The sequence below is a fragment of the Mandrillus leucophaeus genome, unplaced genomic scaffold (assembly GCF_000951045.1).
Source record: "Mandrillus leucophaeus isolate KB7577 unplaced genomic scaffold, Mleu.le_1.0 Scaffold74, whole genome shotgun sequence".
Lineage (NCBI taxonomy): Eukaryota > Metazoa > Chordata > Mammalia > Primates > Cercopithecidae > Mandrillus > Mandrillus leucophaeus.
The window spans coordinates 469,155-484,199 of NW_012108030.1; the positions used below are offsets into that span (position 1 = coordinate 469,155).

A 15,045-nucleotide genomic window follows, 5' to 3' on the forward strand; every position below is an offset into this window, starting at 1 on the left:
ACAGAGCAAGATCTGTCTCAAAAAAAAAAAAAAAAAAAAAAGAGATAGAGAACTTGGGGACTTTATAGTTGCAGGCCGACCTTTGGGCTCTGAATTTTCCTTGATGTACTTGTGCACAAAAAGACCATGTAAGTTCATGTTCATGTCACACAAACACTTGCAAGAAGAGGTGCCATAAAACCAAAAGAGTGCCTGAAAGGGGGGTCATTCTTCTTGTTTTCTTCTCATTCTTAGATTATTTCATTCCCACTTTTTTTTCTTTTTTCCTTAAAAGGAGAAACTGAGATGTGGCCTAGGGTTTTGTGGAGTGGGTCAAAGTGTGTGCTGCTTGCAAAGGAGACTCCACAGTGTGTTACCACTGAGTCACTGCCACCCTCCTATGTGTCTCAGTTTCTTCTCTGAAGGTCTAAGCACCTCCAGGAGGGCTCAAAGCACAAGTTACCAGCACCCATATGCGCTTCCTGGATTAATCTTTTTTAAACTAATTTTGTGGGGGTTCTCTGTAGAGCCACTACATGTCATGGTGAGTCGACTTCCCAGACACTCCTATGAGGCCCCTCCTGTCACCTAGGAGTGCCTATTAGCTACGAGAAGCAAAATACTCTCTCTCTTCAAAGCTAAGGATACTTGGTCACTCATTTACCTATGAAAACAACAGTTCGGATCCTCATGTAAATGTGAACAGACAAGCCAAATTGAAATTGATTTTGAGAGAAAAAGCAATAGATGAGACCCCTTTAAAATGCATCTGTGTACTATAAGAAGAAGAATTTTTTTTTTTTTTTTTTTTGAGACAGATCTTGCTCTGTTGCCGAGGCTGGAGTGCAGTGGTGCGATGTCAGCTCACTGCAACCTCTGCCTCCTGGGTTCAAGCAATTGTCTGTCTAAGCCTCCTGAGTAGCTGGGATTACAGGTGCCCACCACCATGCCTGGCTACCTTTTGTATTTTTAATAGAGATGAGGTTTCACCATCTTGGCCAGGCTGGTCTTGAACTCCTGACCTGGTGATCCACTTGCCTCAGCCTCCCAATGTGCTGGGATTATGGGCTTGAGCCACCAGCCCAGCCACTAGCCTCTTCTAAATAGGTAGGTCTTGTGTGTACTAAGAGTGAGAACTCACTCATTATCATGGGGAGAGCACCAAGCCATTCAGAAGGGACCCAGCCCCATTACCCAAGCACCTTTCATTCAGCCCACCTTCAACAATTTGGGTCATATTTCAACATGAGATGTGGAGGAGACACATCACTGTCCCTTCCCCACCAGATACCAGCAACACCACCAGTTGTGACAATCAAAAATGTCTCTAGATATTTGTAAACGTTTCCTGGAGAGGGGGCGTTGTTCTTGGAAATACCACCTGCCAGTATAGAGATCAAGAAAGCAGAAGGTGCTGGGGCTGGGCGCGGTGGCTCATGCCTGTAATCCCAGCACTTTGGGAGGCCAAGGCGGGTGGATCACGAGGTCAGGAGTTCAATACCAACCTGGCCAAGATGGTGAAACCCCATCTCTACTAAAAATACAAAAAAATTAGCCAGGCGTGGTGGCGGGAGCCTGCAGTCCCAGCTATTCCGCAGGCTGAGGCAGAGAATTGCTTGAAACCAAGAGGCGGAGGTTGCAGTGAGCTGAGATCACGCCACTGCACTCCAGCCTGGGCGACAGAGTGAGACTCCATCTCAAAACAAAACAAAACAAAAACAGAAAGCAGAAGGTGCTAATGTGCCATATGGCTTTCAACTGTACTCAACACAATATTTTGTAAATTCTTCAAAAATGAGTTAGCTGATTTTCAAGAAGTGTTTAAGTCTGCAGCAGTAGCTCATCTGCAACTGATAAAACTCACATTTGAGAAGTGGTTTGAGGGGCAACAGCAAGTTAAAATTATAGCGAAGTCCAAATCAAGGCCATAGCCCTAATGTTCTTTGAAATAACCTGCCAGTTGATTAAGGTAAGTCTTGTGAAATTGTTTTTTGCAGGGGGATGAAATGGCAAGTGTAGTAAATAGATACTAGACTGGGGCCCAAGAAGTTCAAAAGCACTGGAATAAAATTCTGAAACTAAGGAAGTGTTCCTAAAACTTGTGGGTATAGCTAAAGTCAGGGTTTAGCTTTGAAAATGTCCCTATTTTGAAATGGCATCGGATAGAATGCTATCTTTTGTTTTACTTTTCATAGTGTTATACTTTTGAGACCTCTATCAGTCCATAGTATTTTATGAAAACAAAATTAAATTTAGACTTATAATAGTCTTTGGGATGGTAAATTTAAGTGCGAAAGAAGTAGCTGGGGGAAGCTGCTTACTGCAGAAGGAGGGCGTACTTTCTGATACTGCATGAGGGGTGTCATCGGGTGAAGTCAAGAACAACAAAATATAATGGACTGGAAACCTATTCTCAGGAGAACTGTAGCCATGAAAAGTATTGTTGTTCATTCTTGACCTCCTGGAACCAGGCCCTAACTCATCTTCTCAGCAAAATTGCACATTTGCTATGGACCAGAAACTACTGGGTACCTTCTTTGTTTTTCTTTTCTGAATGTGAGGGTTAATTCAGGTTTTATTTTTCTGTTCCACCATGAAATGTTGTGAGCGACGAGGACTCTACTGGGCTTTCAATGAACAGACGTTTCATGAGACTATCATGGATCCCAGCCTGCAACTGAAAGTTATGTTTGGGCTTTTAAAAAATTTTTTTGAGGACGTGGAGGTGAATATTATGTGTGGGCAAAGAGGAACAAATTATTTCTGATGGAAGCTGCACTGTCACATATTGTAATATTTCAAGACAGGGTCTGGCTCAGTCACCCAGGCTGGAGTGTAGTGGTGCGATCTCAGCTCACCGCAACCTCCACCTCCTGGGCTCAGGTGATCCTCCTCCCTCAGCCTCCCAAGTAGCTGGGACTACAGGTGTACATCACCATACGGAGCTAATTTTTGAATTTTTTTGTAGAGATGGGGTTTCGCCATGTTGCCCAGACTGGGAGAAGCATATTTTAAGGTATAATTAGCATGTTGTGTTTTTAAAATCTCAGTGATAAACTTGCACATTAGCAACAGAGCTCGTTTCCACATTATACAATTTCAGTTTATTTTCTTGTATCATTCCAATGCTTTCACTGAACTTAAAATAAAAGGGATCCTCCACATATTGGCAGAACACATTCTTTGCATCTATCATTTCTCTATACTTTTTTTGCCACACAAATCTGAGAATGCCGCCTTGATTTAGGGATCCTTCACGTTCTTCAGTGGAAGAAATGTAAGTCCATACATTGGGTTAAATGGTTTCTAGCAGAGTGTATAATGATTAAAAAATTATTTTTAAAATGTAGTTTTGGCTGGACTCTGTGGCTCATGCCTGTATTCCTAGCACTTTGGGAGGCTGAAGTGGATAGATTGCCTGAGCCCAGAAGTTTGAGACCAGCCTAGGCAACATGATGAAACCCCATCTCTACTAAAAATACAAAAACTGAGGTGAGAGGATCACTTAAGCCTAGGGAGGTGGAGGCTACATGAGCCGTGATTGCACCACCGCACTGCAACCTGGGCAACAGAGCAAGATCCCCTCTCAAAAAAAAATTATATTACAGTTGAGAAGTCATAGAATACAGTGTTTATTATGATAACCTCAAACATGCATTGTTAGAACCTTTGAAAATGCATCTTTTATTAAACTATTTAATATTTATTGTCTGATAAATATTAATTTTATAGTGCAGGTGTAAAAATATTATAGACAATTTGTCTAAATAGTATTTCAGAAGCACTTTCAACAATTATATTGTGTAAAGTGTCCTATGTATGCATGAAGAAAGGACATGTATAAAGTATTTAGCATGAGGAAAATTGAGTCTTTCTCAACCTAGGCATGAGTTACAAGAGTAAACATTCAGTGTTGAATTAAAGAATCTGAGTTCACTTTTTTTTTTTTTTGAGGCAGTGTCTGGCTCTATCACCTAAGCAGTAATGCAGTAACGCCATCTAGGCTCATTGCAGCATCCACCTCCCAGGCTCAAGCAATTTCCAACCTCAGCCTTCCAACTAGCTTGGACTTGAACTACAGGGGCACACCATTACCCTTGGCGAATTTTTGTGTTTTTTGTAGAGATGGAGTTTTGTCTTGTTGCCCAGGTTGCTCTCGAACTCCTGGGTTCAAGCAATCTGCCCACCTCAGCCTCTCTCAATGTGCTGGGATTATAGGCGTGAGCTACCGCACCCTGCCTTATTCCTTTACTTGCTTAGTAAACTTGCTGTCACTTTACAATGTGAACTCACCCCTAATTCTTTCTTGCATGAGATCCAAGAACCCTCCCTTTTGGTTGTAACTCCCCAACAGGTTCTCCTTCCCTGCTGCCTAGACAGAGTCGATTCATCAAGACAGGGGAATTGCAATGGAGAGTTTAATTCACGTGAAGTTGGCTGTACAGGAACCTGAAATTTTTTTATTACTCAAATGAGTCTCCCTGAAAACTCGGGGATCAGGGTTTTTAAGGATAATTTGATGGGTAGGGGTCAGTGAGTCGGGAGTGCTGGTTGGTTGGGTAGGAGATGAAATCATAGAGATCTGAAGCTGTCATTTTGCACTGAGTCAGTTCCTAGGTAGGGTCACAAGACCAGATGAGCCAGTTTATGGATCTGGGTTGGTGTCAGGTGAGCCATCAAGTTCAGGATCTGCAAAATATCTCAAGCACTGAGCTTAGGTTTTATAATAGTAATGTTATCCCCAAGAACAATTTGGGAAGGGTGAGAATCTTGTAGCCTCCAGCTACGTGACTCCTAAACTACTATCTCTCACCTTGTGCCTAATTCGTTAGTCTTACAAAGGCAGTCTAGTCCCCAAGCAGCAAGGGGGTTTGTTTTGGGAAAGGGCTGTTAATGTCTATGATTCAAACTATAAACTAAGTTCCTCCCAAAGTTAATTCAGCCTATGCCCAGGAATGAACAAGGGCAGCTTAGAGGTTAAAAGCAAGATGGAGTTGATTAGGTCAGATCTCTTTCACTGTAATACTTTTCTCAGTTATAATTGTGCAATGGCAGTTTCAGGTTCTGGATCAGGACCCCTTTCTGGTAACACAGGGATGGTTATGAATGCATCCAGACATCCAAAAAGTTACCTCTGAGAGCCAGAGATTTCCTTTCCCTATGGGTTCTTCCCTTGCATGTCAACCGAAGGATTCACTGGGGACCTAGAATTGTGCAGGGCAGTCTAGGAAGAGAGAGACAGGAGAGAGAAGAGGTGAAGTAGTTTTGAAGAAGAGAAAGAAGGTCCCATGCAGCTGCAGTTTTTTTTCTGACAAACTTTTCATGCTGGGAAATAGGATCCTGGTTTATTTGTGGGAGGGTGAGAAAAAAATGCCCTTTTAGGGTAGAGTCTGTGGAGCCCTAATTGGGGAAAAGGAGTCAGCCTGAAAGGACCAGGAGAAAGCAAAGAGATAAAGCAAATAAGCTATAAATCTGTCTTTCTTCATGGTCCAGGACATATGAACAAAATAGAGGAAGCAGATAAGCTGTAGTTCTCTTTTTCTTTATGGCCAAGGACATATCGCCTTTCTGTGGAAAGAATGTAAATAACTCACAAACTTTCTGCTTTCACTTATCATCAAATGCCTCAGCTAACAGAAGAATGCAAGTTAGCTCCCTGCTACCTTGGCCTGCCAAAGTGTGGTGATTATAGGCATGAGCCACTGCACCCAACCAAATCTCCTTTTCTCATAAGGAAGTCAGTCAGTAGGATCACAGCACACTCTAACAAGCTTATTTTAACCTAATCACCTCTTTAAATGCCCTATATTTAAATACAGTCATATTCTGAGGTAGTGGGTGTTAGACTTCAAGATATGGTTTTCTGCGGACATGATTCTGCTCATAACACTCTGTGCTCTGGACTCCCAAAACTTATGTGCTTCTTACATGCAAGGTCTCTTCACCCTCATCCCAATGAAAATCTTTTTTTTTTTTTTTTTTTGAGACAGGGTCTCTCTCTGTCACACAGGCTGCAGTGCGGTGGCGTGATCATGGCTCACTGCAGCCTCGACCTCCTGTGCTCAAGTGATCCTCCTTCCTTACCCTCCTAAGTTGCTGGGCCCACACGTGCAGGCCACCATGTCTAGATAATTTAATTTTTTGTAGAGATAGGGTCTGGCTATATTGCCCAGGATGATCTCAAATCCCTGGCCTCAAGTAATTCTGACACCTCAGCTTGCCGAGTAGCTGGGACTACAAGAGTGCATTACCAAGCCTGGCTAATTTTTGTATTTCTTGTAGAGATGAGGGTCTCACTATGCTGCCCAGGCTGGTTTTGAACTCTTGAGCTCAAGTGATCTTCCCACCTGGGCCTCCAAAACTGCTGGGATTACAAGCCTGAGCCAGTGCACCTGGTCCATCTCAAAAGACTTAATCTATTTCAGTATCAACTCTCAAAAGTCTTTATCCATTCCTATATCAGCTCTTAGGCCAGAATACCCCTTAAATATTATCTGAACCACACATGGGTGAGGATCAAGGTGTGATTCATCGTGAGGCAAAATTTCTGCCCAGTTGTGAATCTATGAGGCCAGAGAAGTTATCTGCTTCCAAAATACAATGGTGATAAAGGCATAGGATACATCCCCCAACCCGGGTAACCATCCTTCTAATCCGTCGCTGTGAATTTGACGTTTGTACTTTGCACGTGTAAAAGCACATGCAGTATTTGTCTTTCTGTGTCTAGCATATTTCGCTTGGCATAATGTCTCCCGGGTTCCTGGATCCAGCCAGGGCTCCACATCAAATCCCCAGCGAGATCCTAGTTCCCTGACTACTGAGTAGCTTCAGCGTCACTGGCAAGAGTGGATGGAGTCCACCGAGATTGTAAAAATCGGTTTTGACTTAAATCACTTCAACTTGTTAAGAAGAAATCATCTTAGCTTCCAATATAAGTGGACCACAACTTTAAGCTTTAACCTTAAATTCTGAAACATTAACTTAAAATAGGCAGGAAGCAACGCTGCTTCACAGGACAAGAAGTAGGCAGAAAACCAGACATGCTGCCTGTGAAGCAGAGTAAATAACAGGCTCTATCTCGGTCCCACTTACCCCATGAAACCCCACCCCATCCTCCGCCGCGGCTCCGTCACGCCCCACCTAGCCACGCCCACTGCCGCCGCCTCCTGGCTCCACCTTCTCATGGTCCCTCCCCGAGGTAGGGCCCTCTTTCCGACCCGCCCCTTGCCAACAGAGGCTTGCCCAGGCTCGGTCCCCTGGCCTCCCAGTTTTTTCTCTCCGCTAGCAGTTTCCGTCACTCCCGGAAGTAGATTGCGCCAGGGAGAGGCCTTACCGCGGTGTGTGTTTCCGTCTACGTGGATTAAACATTGCTTCGCTCCGTCTTCCTGGATTAAACGTGCACTTCGCAGTCATCACTTCTCCATACCAGTGATCTGGGGATCGCTACGGACCTTAAAATATCCATAGCCCCTTCGCCCCTGCAACAGCCACTTCTCCCCACGTAAGTCCGAGAATTGCTTCCCTTTCGGTTTAAAATCTCTCTCAAGCTGTTCCTTGCTCCCTGCCTTTATGCCAGGTAGATAACCATGTAGATAACCCCATTCAGGTCGTGTTCCTGCTTAAAACCCTTATTGACCTCTGCTTCGGCCTCGGGCCAAGTCAAGTGCTCCCTCGCAAGGTGGATTCCCACCAGTCGAGACCCCCGAGCTTTGTCGTTGTCGGCCCCTGGAGGGGAGCGCCCGCTGCCCAGCTCCTGAAGGAGGCGCTTCTCCTCCCAGGTCCTGGGATTCTGCAGACCCTCTGTCCGGAGACACCGTCCTCCGCGCCACCTAGTGTGCTCCTCACGCCGGGTCCTTCCGCTCTCCAGGCTTCCCCTTCACAGCCACCGCTTTTCCTGACTCCGTGTTGCGGGAGGTCATCGAGTCTGTCTTGTGACACCCACTGTTGTTCCCTCCCAAATTTTTACTCCACTGGAAAATGTGCTCTTCCGGGAGGTGGGCATCTTATTCCTCCCCTTTCCTCCTGAATGTTGGGTGAGAGGGATCAGGAGAGGAAAAGAGGGGGAGTGACGGGACAGAAAGAAAAACTGGGGAGAAAAGAATGCGTATACGGCATAAAGGATGATAATTTAGGGACTTGCAAAGAGAGCAAGAGTGAAAGAGGACGCATGGAGAAAGTAGCACGGGGAGAAAAGCACATAAAGAAATTAGGGAAAAGGGAGACCTTCAGGGAGATGAAGGGCAGCAAAATAGAGAGGGACGGCAAAGGAGGAGACACTGCCGCCAGACTGGGGGCGGAGAAGGGGGCGGGGGCTGGAAAAGGTAAGAGAGTTGGAGCCGGGGCTGACACAGCCACGTGGTGCTGGGACTGAAGGAGAGGGGAGTGGGTAACAAAGGAAGAGTAGACGGAGAACCACATCAGCGAGGAAGCCTAGGAAGTTGGGGGTGCTAGAGAGTGGGAACAAAGGAGATGTAACAGGGAAGAGGGAATTTAACAGGGAAGAGGGATTTTAACAGGGAGAGCAGACAGGGAGCTCAGATGGGGGGAAAGAGGCTGGGTGTGGCAGGAGGAGCCGCTGACAAAACCGCTCAGACATCGAGTGGTGGAAGGAAGGGCTTCATTCAGCTGGGAGCATGGGCAAGCTACTGCCTTAAAATCCGAGCTCCCCGACTGCACAATTTCTGTCCCTTTTAAGGGCTCAGAACACTAAAGATTTCATATGAAAGCATCGTGATTGAGCAATCTAGGGGATACGTGACGGGGTTTCGTGCACTGGTAGTCAGAAACAGAACAGGGCAGGGAGTTTCACAGTGATCTTCTATACAGTGTCAGGAGTCTATGAATAACATCGGTTTCTAAGTTATGAGTTGATTTTTAACTACTGGGTTTAGGCCAGGCAGGCCCAGGCCTGGTTTTGGGCCTGGCGCGGGGCTGCCTGTCTTTGGTTTTACTTCCTTGTTTTTTTCTTAAAACAGGTACTGAGTATAAAACAATGTAAAACAATGTGAGAGGGTCTTTTTTTTCCCCATTTGGGGACCATGGGAAAGTTTGGGGAGAAAGAGCAACAAGAGGTGAAACAAGTTTCGAAGCACTGGGCAGAACAGACATAAAAGAGGGAATAAAGAAAGGGGAGAACAACAGAAAAGGGGAAAAAAGACACCTGCAGCATGAGAGAGGGAAACACATAGCAGTGAAGAGAGTGGGAGAGGACCCCATCCTGATGAGCCACGAGTTGCTTGGATATGGATGGTTGTTTTAATATATTGATTTGTGACTTTATATTCTAATTTAAAATTTGTTTCTTTAAATTGTACTCATGAGGATGAAAATTACCACTCTTTTCTATAAGGCTTGTGCATTTTGTATTTATTTGTATCAAAAGATATTTGAAATCCCTATTTAGCCACAGGGGAGTGACTTGATTCAGTCATTTTGTAACTCTTCTTTCCAGGGATGGAGTAGAGGATGGAGGAGGGGAGAAATAGGCAAGAAATGACTGACTGTCACTACAAGATAGAGCTTTGGGTTTTTTGTTTGTTTTTTCTCTTTTTGAGACAGGGTCTCTCTCTGTGGCCCAGGCTGGAGTATAGTAGCATTATATCCTCTTACTGCAGCCTCGACCTCCTGGGCTCAAGCAGTTCTTCCTTCTCAGCCCCTGAAGGTGCTGGGATTACATGTGTGAACCACCTCTCCAGGCTTACAATGTATGCCTTTGAAGGAGGGTTGAGAGTGTTTGTTTTTTGTTTTGTTAATGGATTTACCTTTTTCCTTGTAGTTGCTTTGCAGTTAATTCATTGTTATTTTGGAAGCTTGATTTAAATTTTAGTTTATTCAGTTTCTTCTATAATTACTAACTTCTGAAATAAGATTTGATGTCATCCTGTAATCAGCTGATGTCATTAATTTCTAAATATTGCTTTTTTTTTTTTTTTTTACTTTTACCACACAATTTATTAGATTTTTCAAAAACTTTCCAAACTGTTGAAGTGTCCAGTACGGTATACTCACCACAGAGTACATTAGATTCCTCAGAACTTATTCATTTTTTTGTTTGTTTGTTTGTTTGTTTTGTCTTGTTTTGTTTTGTTTTGGAGTCTCACTCTGTCGCCCAGGCTGGAGTGCAGTGGCACTCTCAGCTCACTGCAAGCTCCGCCGCCCGGTTCACGCCATTCTCCTGCCTCAGCCTCCGGAGTAGCTGGGACTACAGGCCCCCTCCACCACGCCTGGCTAATTTTTTGTATTTTTGGTAGAGACAGGGTTTCACCATGTTAGCCAGGATGGTCTGGATCTCCTGACCTCGTGATCCGCCTGCCTCAGCCTCCTGAAGTGCTGGGATTACGAGTGTGAGCCACTGCGCCCAGCCAGAACTTCTTCATTTTATAACTGAGAATTTGTACCCTTTGACCAACATTTCTCCACTTTCCCCACCCACCATCCTGTGGTAACAACTGTTCTGTTCTGTTACTATGAATTGGACTTTTTTAGATTCTACTTGTGAGAACATACAGTAGTTATCTTTCTGTGTCAGTCTGATACCGCCCAGCATAATGTCCTCCAGAGTCATCCATGTTGTTGGAAATAGCAGGATTTTCTTTTTTATGGTTGAATAATATTCCATTATGTAAATGTACACACACACACACTATATATACACATACATAAATATATATACACACATATTTTCTTTACATATTCATTCATGGATGGGCACTTTGGTTGTTTCTGTATCTTGGCTGTTGTGAATAATACTGTAGTGACCATGAGGAGGCAGATGTTCCTTTTTTTTTTTTTTTTTAAAGTAGAGGCATGGTCCTGCTGTTTTGTCCAAGCTGGTCTCTAACTCCTGGTCTCAAGCAATCTTCCCATCTCAGCTTCTCAGAGTGCTGGTATTATAGGCATGAACTACCACACCTGGCCTAGATGTCTTTTCAATATACTGATTGGATTTCCTTTGGATTTATACCCAGAAATGGGATTGCTGGATTGCATTGTTGTTCTAGTTTTAATATTTTGAAGAACGTCTGTAGTGTTTTTCATAATGGCTGTACTGAGATACACTCCCAGCAACAGTGTACAAGGGCTCATTTTTCTCCACATCATTGCTAACATCTGTTATCTCTTGCCTATTTGATAATAGCCAAAATATTGCAAATCTCCAAAATATTCTTCAGGATGTTTATGGAGGAAAATTCTATTAAAAGTGAAGTCACACAATCCAAACCTATATTGTTCGAGGGTGAGCTGAATTGAGGATCAAGGCCTAAGCTGAGCCCACGGGCAGGGTGGGCAGCTGCAGAGGTGGTGCATTGGTCCTGAGGGCGTGGAACCCAGAGCTGCAGCACACCAAGCATTCTCGATAGTGACTTCTGTGGAGTCTATCACTTTGGCGGCAACATTTGTTATTTTGGAGTATTTTGGGCTGCAAGTTAAGATGGTTATAGATGCATTTTAGAATATCTAAATGTCAATGTGGAGAGTTTCCTTGGAAGATGTTGGGATCTCACTGGGGCATGTGCATCACTGGAGACATCTGTGTTAGTAGATGGTGGTGCCAGTGTTCAGGGGTGGGGTCATTATGAATGGAATAGGGCGTCTTGGGTCATTGAGTCCTCGGGTATCTTTTTATGTATGAGGTCAGCATGAGTTTATGAGTTGCTGGGGCATGTGGGATTTCGTAGCAGGATATGGGGAGCACCGTGGAGTATCTGGGAAGGGTGTGGACCCCATGGAAGTTTGTAAACCTGTCTCAGTTTAGGAGGGGAACGTTAGGGCCTCAAACTCTAGTGACAAAAGGCTTTCGTTAGGGAGAGTTTTCTGTGGTAGATCTATGGCAGGGTGGTGACTTAGGGAAGATTTTTCAAAGAATTAGAGAATATGATATCACAATGACCTGCGGCACAAAGATTTCAATTGGGACTGTCCTTGGAAGATACAGCTGTTACTTTCTCACTGCCAGGACAGTGGTGATTACTTTCCCCCACCTCTGTCTGCTGCAACAGGCACAGGGAGCTATGAGGCAAAATGCTTTAAACTCAGTGTGGAACAGGGATATTTTCTGCAGTCAAAAAGGTCCACTAGGTCCTGGGGAGGCAGTTTGGGGAGAGGATGGATAATGTTCTTTGGAGAATGACAGTCCTAGTAATTGCTGGGTATAAAGGAAAAAGCAAACTTTTTTGTCTCTACTCTCACACTTAACACAGAACTCTTCTGTGGCCAGTGTTGGGGAGTTTTCTCCTACACACTAAACAATTCTCCAGCAGACACCAGCTAGATTGCCTTATAATTCAATTTAATTCTGGCACTATCTACCTGGAGTTAGAGTCATCTCCCACAGGTTGCCCACAGGTTAAGGGCTCAGTCTCACAAGACTGCCCCGGCTCACTTCAGCTATCATTCAAAAGTAGTAGGTTGTCACCTATACTTCTGACCTACTGACTCCAAATTGGCATTCCTACTACCCCATCTAAAGGTTTGATTAATTTCCAAGGATGGCTCACAGAACTTAGAGAAACACATTTACCAGTTTCTTATTGTTGAAGGACAAAATCACAACAAATTCAATCCTTTTGTAGTTCATAAATGTGATGATTGAGTTTTCACACTCATGTGAGACTGTCTCTTATACACATCTAGATGTGTATAAGAGACAGGGCCACTGCACCTCAGCCTGGGCTCCGACTCAAAAAAAAAAAAGAAGGGAAATTCTTACAAATTCATTTTTTAACTCCTGTTCCTGTTATCTTTTTTGGAATTTTTTTTTTTCCTAAACGTGGCTCATTTCCAGGGTCAGTTTGATAATGCGGCGCTTAGCATGAGAGGCTTCATTCTGGCTTGGTCTGGTAGTGCGGGAGGCTAGTACAAAACGACGGCCTTTCCATAAACAGGAACAAAATAATGTCCTTGACCGGGACATGGGTGGAGCTGGAGGCCATTATCCTTTGCAAACTAACACAGGAACAGAAAACCAAACACTGCATATTCTCACTCACAAGTGGGAGGTAAATGACAAGAAAACATGGATACATAGAAGGCAACAACACACACTGGGACCTCCCTGAGGGTGGAGGATGGGAGGAGGGAGAGGATCGGGAGAAATAACTAATACACTTTAGGCTTAATCCCCGGGTGACAGGGCCAGGCATGGCGGCTCACGCCTCTAATCCCAGCACTTTGGGAGGCCAAGGCGAGTGGATCACCTGAGGTCTGGAGTTCGCAACCAGCCTGACCAATATAGTGAAATCTCGTCTCTACTAAAAATACAAAAATTAGCCAGGTGTGGTGGCACGCGCCTGTAGTCCCAGCTACTCAGGAGGCTGAGGCAGGAGAATTGCTTGAACCAGGAAGGCAGAGGTTGCAGTGAGCCAAGATCGTGCCATTGCACTCCAGCCTGGGCGACAGAGCGAGACTGTCTCAAAAAGAAAAAAAAAAAACAGAAACACCTGGGTGATGAAATAATGTGTACGACAAACCCCCATGACCCACTTACCTGTGAACCAGCCGGCACATCCTGCACATGTACCCCCGAACTTAAAATATAAGTTAAAAAGAGAAAAAACAATTGGCTTTTTATAAAGTGTAACAACTGCATCATCTATTTTTACCTCTAGGGAATTGTTTTAAACAGTGTTTACTGATGGTGGTATTGCCCATTAAATGCATGCACACACACCGACCCTGACGCTTATAGTTTCCTTCCACTCTGCCCTAATTAAAACAAAACATACTACTAACTTTATTTCTGCCTGTATGAGTACCCCTCTTCTGCGCTAAAATCTTACTTATACTCTGTGTCTTCACTTCTTGCCTCCAATTCCCTCTTGAATGCATCTAATCAAACTTTCATATCCACCATTCCACTGATAACTTTATTTTTCAGAGTCACCGGTGACCTCCCCATCTCTAAATCCAATGTATTTATTTTCCTGCTTTAGTCTTTCTTTTCCTGTCAGAAGCTTTCTATTTGATTTTCTTGTCACCTCCCTGACCATTTCACTTTCCTCTGCTGCTGTGTCCTGACTCGGAATTGTTTCTCAATGTAGGAATGACTCATGGCTTAGTCCTTGAACCTCTTCTTATCTCTGTCCACACCCACTGTGTTTCCTCATCATCTCATCTCATGGCTTTAAACCCCACTGTATTAGTGCGTTCTGGAATTGCTACAACAAAATTCCAGAGACTAAGTAATTTATTAAGAAAACAGGTTTAACTGGCTCACAGTTCTGCAGGCTGCACAGGAAGCATAGCGACATCTGCTTCTGGGGAGCCTTCAGGAAGATTCCAAACATGGTAGCAGGTGAAGTAGGAGCAGGCGTCTCACATGGCGGGAGCAGGAGCAAGAGAGAGTGAGGGGGGAGGCGCTACACACTTGGAAACAACCAGATCTCGCGAGAACTCACTATGATAAGAACAGCACCAAGGGGTGGTGCGAAACCATTCAACACAAATCCACCCCCATAATCCAACCACCTCCCACCAGGTGGGAGGATGCACCAGTAACAGTGGGGATTACAATTCAGTGTGAGATTTGGGCCAAGGACACAGAGCCGATCCGTATCACCCACCTACCCACCTACCCACCTACATGTCTCCATGTTCCCTGCAGACCTGTCCCCCGAACTCTAGAATTCTGTATCCTGTTGTCTCCTCAGCCGTCCGTGCAACCGTCTAAGAGACATCTCCACCTATATGTGTCTAAAGTGACTTCCCCAACTCCCCAGGTACATTCGCCTGCACACCTGAACATCTCTCCGATGACGGTGGCCCTATACTTCCTGGCTTTAGCTTTACATTCAGCATATATTTGAAATAGAGAAGATATGACATTATATAGAAGGGTTTTAATTCAAATGATAAATAAAAGTTACATTTACCTAAAATGGTAGAGAAATGCATAGTTTCTAAAAGTGTTGTGAGCTGTGGAAGAAAAATGTTTGAAGACCTCCTGCCTACCTGATCTGCTGCCTCGGGACCTCTCTGACCTCCTACCTGTGTCCTCCTCACTCCCTCTGCTCCAGCCACACAGGCCTCTCCTATTCCTGGAGCCGAGGTTACTCCTGCCTGAGGGCG

The 15,045-nt window shown here is 44.5% G+C and overlaps 1 protein-coding gene across 1 annotated transcript in view; it reads left to right on the forward strand.

Annotated features, from left to right (window-relative positions):
* Positions 1–7,275: 7,275 nt before the first annotated feature.
* The window catches only part of ZNF616 (zinc finger protein 616), a 27,269-nt gene continuing 19,499 nt past the window's right edge, over positions 7,276–15,045 (forward strand). Inside the window, exon 1 of the mRNA XM_011965859.1 lies at positions 7,276–7,480. The gene's annotated coding sequence lies outside the window, so the exon portion shown is untranslated. The remainder of the gene's footprint in view (positions 7,481–15,045) is intronic.